Genomic DNA, 6,879 nt, shown 5'->3' with positions numbered 1-6,879 from the left:
TGCGCGGGTGTAAGTAGTGGACGGGTCTGTCTGAGCGCACGCCGTATGTAGTCTTCCTTGATCAGCTGCTGACCAGGTAGCAGCTCATGTTGGACGCGCGCTGAAGCAGATCGCTGGTTTTCGCGCTCATTGACAGGAACTGCAGCGATTCTCTCGCACAGCTCAGCTCGATCCAACTTCTTCCTACCACATGCGCTCTTCCTTGACTTGACCACGGCTGCTACTCGATCTCCCATCGAATTGATTCCACGCCTCCAAATTCGTTCGACAACTTGGCGGCCCACACGGAAGTACGCTGCAACCCGAACGATCTCTCCATGTTTGACCACTTCTCCCACGCTGCGAAGCAGTAAGGTCTCCCAGATGGCCTGGCGCTCACTGTCTGTGATCTCCCCCAGATGCCAGCTTTCAAAATGGGAGCCAGTCTGGTCGGGAAAGCGCGGGAGATTCGAAATCCAAAAAATGATCGGCATAGAGAGGGTATTTTGTTGGGTAGGCTGTAATATAATTTGAAATGGTTATCTTTTTCCGAGCGGAGGTAGTATTAATAATTGTCACCTTTATCTAGCAATATTAGTATCCTGATAAATATCAGGATATTAACTATTTCTAATATTAGTACTAATTCTAATATTAGTACTAATCAAAAGTTAGTGTACAGTTCATATCGTCGGAAGATATGGGTACCATGCCTATTCCAATCCTTAGCAGATCCTCTTTTCAAGTCTATCTTGGCCATACGGTAACCTATTTCGCCCACTAAAGGTAGTGCATCTATATACCTATTCCTATTAATAGGCCATGTCTTCCGTCGATATGTGCTGGTATCAGTGATACCCAGGTGTGTCCGTAGTGGGTATTTTCAAAATTGTGTCCAATCCTAAAAGGAGAGTGGCGATTATACTGATTTTTTTGTATGTGCATCAAGATTGGGCACACTTTTTCACACCCCGAGGTAATCCTTAATAACAAACCTACATCCGCTTTGATTGGCCTCCCTCATTTTTAAGGGGTACTTTTGAAAACTTTTAAAGGAAGTTTTGTACTTTTTCTGAATGCAGTACCCCTGTGCGGACAATGTCCGCCGGACATGCCTGGGTATCATGGTGATCCTTTACATGTGCCATGAGGGTGATAAATTATTAATATCACTACCTCATGGCACCTTATCCGATAATCACCATCATGCACATGTAAAGGTCCGTCCGGCACCTTACCTTTATATTTTTTGTGTACTGAACATAATTCACCCACCTTGTTTCCCCGCCAGGACTCCCGGTACGATACGGTTACATCGTGCCCAAACTTATGAAATTATAAAACGTTTATCTTAGCGCTTGTATTTAATTCAAGAATAAAATCGAAATTTAAAGATGTGACTTTATTAGGGAGGGTGCTTTTATCTGGGCAGATCGGTTAAATTAGAGTCTATAACTGATAGAGACGGTAAACGTTTGTAATAAAAGAATTGGATCTACGGAGCAGCTGAGCCTCGGGAACCGAAAACAGAGCATCAAGAATCGTGATAAATGTACTAAGTACAAGATAATAAACTACATAAGTCGGCTGTCAGCCGGGCTGAAATTTAACAATTCAGCCTGAATTGTCAACTTCAAATCTGTTCTATGTGATAACACTTTTTTGTTCATCTCCCACTCCCTTTGTCATGTAATAGAACTTCATCTGAAGACCGTATTCGAAATATTTTGAATTATCACAATAATCGTGAAATTAGTTTATTACTAATAAAAAATAGTTCATTACAACGGTAAGGCGCAGCTCGAAGAGCTGTGTTAGGGGACCCTAAAAAGTTTTCATCCTGCAAGAGGCGCCCAGCTTTGTACCGACCAATTAGAATGAGGAAATGTACGCTCATTCTCAAAAAAAAAGTCGAAATACATCGACTTGGCTGCGCGAACGCGGCGGAGGCTCACTTTACAGATAGAGCCTCGAGCAGCACTTGAGCGCTCTTCTCCTCGGTCTCCAGATCGACCTTTAGCATGCCCCGTGGCATTGCGAAGGGCGGTGCGAGAACTCGTTTCAAGGCTGCTGCCGGGAAGGCGCAAGTCAAGAGCACTAAGCCTCGCAACAAAGGCTCTGCACTTCAGGAGGCTACTTAGGTGGCCTCGGAGGCGATCGGTTCATCTGATGAAGCGGCTGCAAGCAAGCGTGCAAGCAAGCGCCGCAGTCAGTCACATTCGGTCTCTCCAGACAACCGGCCGAACCCGCGGTTCGCTGAACGTGAGTTCGGTTCGGGCAGTGACGACGAGGCCGAGTCCGGGAGCACTCACGATGCTCCTGTGAGCTCCGTGAGAGGGCACACTCCAGTGCCCAGCGAGAACGACGACAACAGCGTGGTTTTACTTTTTTTAATTTCTCGTATTGTATCTGTAGGGGCCAGATCTCGCCGAACCAGAAGCTGACGACGTCTCTGATGCAGTGTCGACCCCACTCAAAGCCATTCCCCACACACACTGCTCCTGTGACGGGGTCACACAGCACCTTGCGCTAGAGGAAGTTATCTTCCGAGAGTATACAAACTCTCAGTGAACGGCAGTTCACAGGTCCCCTCTTTAATTAAAGAGAGCGAAGTGACCTAAATAAGGTAGATTGTAAACTGAGTATATTTATAGGTAGGTTAAGTTTGAGGTTAATACAAACTATCAGTTACCTATAGAAATGCAATGTCATAAAACCAATGGTTGGTTTTGAATGACCTTGGTACCTTGTACCACTTATCCCGGAGTATGACATGTCATACTCCTGAAGTATGAAGTGTCACACTTCATGTAACCAGGGTACACTTAGTGCTACGTACCCCGTTACAGCTCCTTTGCTTCATGTAGACACTCGAGACAGAACCGTAGTGCGCATTGTTTCACTGCGCCAGTGTTCGACACATCTACTGTCATTTCTTGACGACGCTGCACTTACTGCACACCACGCGGCGACAAATTTGGCAATCTGCACCCATTCCAGCGCTCGAAAATGAAAATTTGGCAAAACTTTTGCCACAGCTTTCGCAACATTTGGGTCGCGGTTCAGAATCACGTCGAATCTGATGCTCATTTGACGCACTTTGACCGCCTTTGTGCCTCATCAGCCACGTCAGCTTCTTGATATACGCATAGTCGACGATACTGGCAGCACAGATCAGCGACTCGGCGGTGACGGCAACAGCCACTCGATCAATGATTTTGCCTCGAGGGTCGCTGAAACTGCGACAGTACTTTTCAACCTTATTTTTCCCACGCTGACGATCGATGAAACAAAGACTCAAATCTCCTCGAAGAAGACCCAATTCGTTTAATTCCGGGACCATTCGAGGCAGTTTGATCACTTGCTCGCTAGTGATCACGGAGATCACAGTCCCAGGACGTATGTACGCTCTGAGAGTCCTGTCATCAAGGCTAAGGGCTCTCCCTAATCTGGCGACGACGAGGAGGAGAAACCTCCCAAACATCTCTCGCTCGCCGAGGGTCTTGAGCGTGCTAAGGCAGCCAAAGCCACAACCGAAGACGCTAGTCCTTCTAAGAAGATCACGGCCTCGAAGTCTCCACTCCACGAGGAGAAGGAGACTGGGTAACCTCTTCGATTCCTCGGATGAAGAGGAAGAGGAGGGTGCTATCCATGAGCCCCGGGAGATCACGAACGACCTCGACCAGCAGCAGGAGGACTTCCAGGCTGCCCAGCGCATGCGTGGGCGTTTGGTGGCGACATCCGTCAACCAGGGAGCTGCCATCAGCTCAATAGGTTATTGGCCTCCTGAGGAAAGCTCTGGGGCTGATCTCTTTCTGGAGATCCTCGTCGCTCCTCGTGACCTTGTCGGTGGCCACACTTCTAAGGGCGTTTACGAGCGTGCCCTGGTCCAGAAGCAGCAGCTGTTCATCGACAACTTGGAAGCGGCCCGGTGCGTGCTTCTCGCGCCGCACGGAATCCCTCTGAAGAGCTTCACGACTTGTCGTAAGAAGCCCGAGAGCCGGAGGCGGTGTCTATCCTCTCTATGGCTACCTGCTGCGGGGCTGCCGCAGCTTTAGTGTCAGAGGAAGACGTTTGACTCAAAGAGTCACTAATACTAAGTTCCATATCCGAAGGACACTTACAGTCCACGACCAGGACTCAAAGTTAATACCTTAGCTTTTATGCTTCAAAACCAGAAGTGTTTTATTTACGGCCAAGCCGCCTAGGGGTATATATATCTGTTTAACCTTCTAGCATAGTTAAACCTAATCAAATGCATAACGTGTGGCTTTCAGCCAACGTACTGAGAGACCTTGTTAACTCTCCAACTTATGTACTGAGAGTTTGTTAGCTCTCCGGGTACTCCGCACCCCTATGTGTTCCACACCATGTAACCCCGTTACACTCCCCCCACTAAGATAAGAATATCTCGCTCTCAAAACTTCCTCAGCGAGGACACGTCTTGTCAAGACGACGGAGGTTACTACACCTCACACCAGCCTTGTGCATCTCCGCGAGCTCACAGACGCCTACGCATCGTTGATGTCCAGCTTCTTGTCGTCGGACGACGGCCCAATGCTCCAAGCGCACCGCACATCTTGTTCTCAAGCGGTATCAGACATACGCTCGCGCTCCGCGCCTACTCCAAGAGCTGCAAATCGCTTAGTGTTATGCTTTTGACTCATCCGAGTTGTCGACAACAGCTCAGCGGTTGGACACTCGCTTCACAAGCGATAGATTGGTGGTTCGATCCCACCAGGGCGTCACCCTCTCGTTCCATGAACCAGTTTCCACGCTTGAACAAGCTTAAGGGCAACACCCTTTTAGCTCAATGGATGAGCGTTAGCTTTGAGAGCCACAGGTCGGTGGTTCGAACCCACCAGGGAACAGCCCTCTCGTTCCATGAACTGTTGTTCTAGAATGGACAAGCTTAAGGGCAACACCCTTTTAGCTCAGTGGTCAAGCGTTGGCTTTGGAAGCCACAGGTCGGTGGTTCGATCTCACGCGGCCGCCACCTTTTCATGCCATGAGTAGTCCGTACTCGAACAAACTTACGGGCATCGCCTTTATAGCTCAATGGTAGAAATCTGGCCTGGAAAGCCAAAGGCCAGTGGTTCGATCTCCGTCCGGGACAAACCACTTTCGCTGTTATAGCGCATCCACATTTGGATCAAGCTCATCGAGCAAGTTGTTTCAAAACAACTATGCCTATTTCGAGACGCGTGAGCCTGAACCTTGTTCAGCACAGCACGAAACACCTGCTTCCTTCGGGACCACGTCCCCAGCACCACGAGGTTTCTCCACCTCCTGCTCCCGCTGCGAGCACCGCTCATACGTACGAGCTGGCTGCTGCAGCCACTGGTCAGAGCCTGAGCTCAAGTACTGACCTGTTCACTCCCCACTCTAGTGGGAGGCGCCCAGCTCCTGGCGACGCTGTCACACGCCATGGTGGCGCTTCGGCACAGGATGTGCCCGGTCGTAAGCGTCCACGGCGTCAGGGCAATCTTGCTGGAGGATAAACTCAAACTCCTACGAGTTCTGTGAGTGAAGGTAACCCCTCCAGTTCACAAAGTACTGGGTACGACCCTGACGTCTACGCCGCGCCACAAGGCGTTCCACGTGATAGTGGAGCTCGCCGTGATCAATGAGCAGAACAGGAGGAGGCCTTGCTTCAGCTGAGCTCTCGCTGGGAGAGTCAGCACTTGCCGAAACGGCGTCTGCGTCCAAACGATGCCAGTGTTCACGACGCGAACGTTCACGTTCACCGCCCGTCGGTCGATCTCGAAGAGATGATCCACCTTGTGGATAGGTTACAGTCACCACAGTTGACTCACAACCAGGTCCCGGACCTTGAGCGTCCAGTCGCTCGGCTGAACGTTCAGCTTGCCTTGCTCCTGCGTCTCGAGCACTTCGCTCCGCGACCTGTGGCTCTGCCACTTGCTGTTGATCAGCCTGCTGTGGGTCTACCATTTGCTGTCATCCAGCCTCCCGTGGTACTACCACCTGCCGCCCTGCAGCTGTCCGTGGACCAGCTACCGTTAGGCGCCAACGCCTCCGCGCACACCCGAGCAGGGTCTTAAGATGGCTTAAGCAAGCCAACATAAAGGACCGGATGCGTGCGCAGCTTCTTCGGAAGGTAGATCGTTTACACTAGGCCCTTCCTGGCCACGAACTTAAACAGTCCTATGAACCGAGGTCTCAATGATGTCTTGAAGACTGCAGACAATGCATGAGTTGGTAGGGGTTTCGCGTTTAATAAAATGTGGTCATCGACCTCAAACCTCTCAACATTGCTTCTGCCCTTGGCATCTGCATGTTTCTTCAGTGTGTCTTGGCTTTCAGCCACAGCGTCGCGTACTTGACGCATTACGCTTAGTCACAAAGAGACAAAGCCATCGACTTGCTTGTGAGCCGCAACAGGGCTGACATTAGCTAGCCGCTCGGCTATCCATCCCCCATTTAGCCCTGAGCCACTGCGTGGCGGCGTCAGTGGGACGCGAGGGATCACCAAGCCGTTCACATAGATTGGAGTGTAGCCGGTCGAGGCGTGCACTGCATTATATCATGCAAACTCAACGAGTGGGAGCATCCGGCTCCAGCATTTTGGCGCCTCAGCGCATACGCTTCGGAGGATATTCTCCACAACTCGATTAGCACGTTCGGTTTGACCGTCGGTCTGCGGATGGTCCACTGTGGACATGTCCAAACGAGCCGAACACTCTGAATAGGGACGTCCAGAACCTCGCGGTAAAGCGCGGGTCTCGATCCTAGACAGTTGCCTCAGGCAAGCCATGTTGGCGAAAGAAGCGGTCTAAAAACAGCAAAGCTGTACCCTCACCATCAATGGTGTCCGGCGCCGCCGCTAGATGAGCCATCTTGCTCGATCGGTCTACAAAGACCACAATACCCGTGTTTCCC

General features: G+C 50.5%; 1 non-coding gene and 2 pseudogenes across 3 annotated transcripts; all 3 read left to right on the top strand.

Annotated features, from left to right (window-relative positions):
- Positions 1 to 4,656: 4,656 nt before the first annotated feature.
- On the top strand, positions 4,657 to 4,727 carry PITG_25595. The gene has a single exon. It is a non-coding gene; the product is annotated as a tRNA-Val (tRNA).
- A 175-nt stretch (positions 4,728 to 4,902) lies between these two features.
- On the top strand, positions 4,903 to 4,974 carry PITG_25593 (annotated as a pseudogene). The gene has a single exon. The product of its transcript is annotated as a tRNA-OTHER (tRNA).
- Positions 4,975 to 5,023: 49 nt separating this feature from the next.
- On the top strand, positions 5,024 to 5,095 carry PITG_25592 (annotated as a pseudogene). Its single transcript has one exon. The product of its transcript is annotated as a tRNA-OTHER (tRNA).
- Positions 5,096 to 6,879: the final 1,784 nt, after the last annotated feature.

This window comes from Phytophthora infestans, genomic scaffold, assembly GCF_000142945.1.
Source record: "Phytophthora infestans T30-4 supercont1.2 genomic scaffold, whole genome shotgun sequence".
Taxonomy (NCBI): Eukaryota; Oomycota; class Peronosporomycetes; order Peronosporales; family Peronosporaceae; genus Phytophthora; species Phytophthora infestans.
The sequence above is the reverse complement of the archived record's forward strand: the minus strand, read 5'-3'. Positions and strand labels throughout refer to the sequence as shown.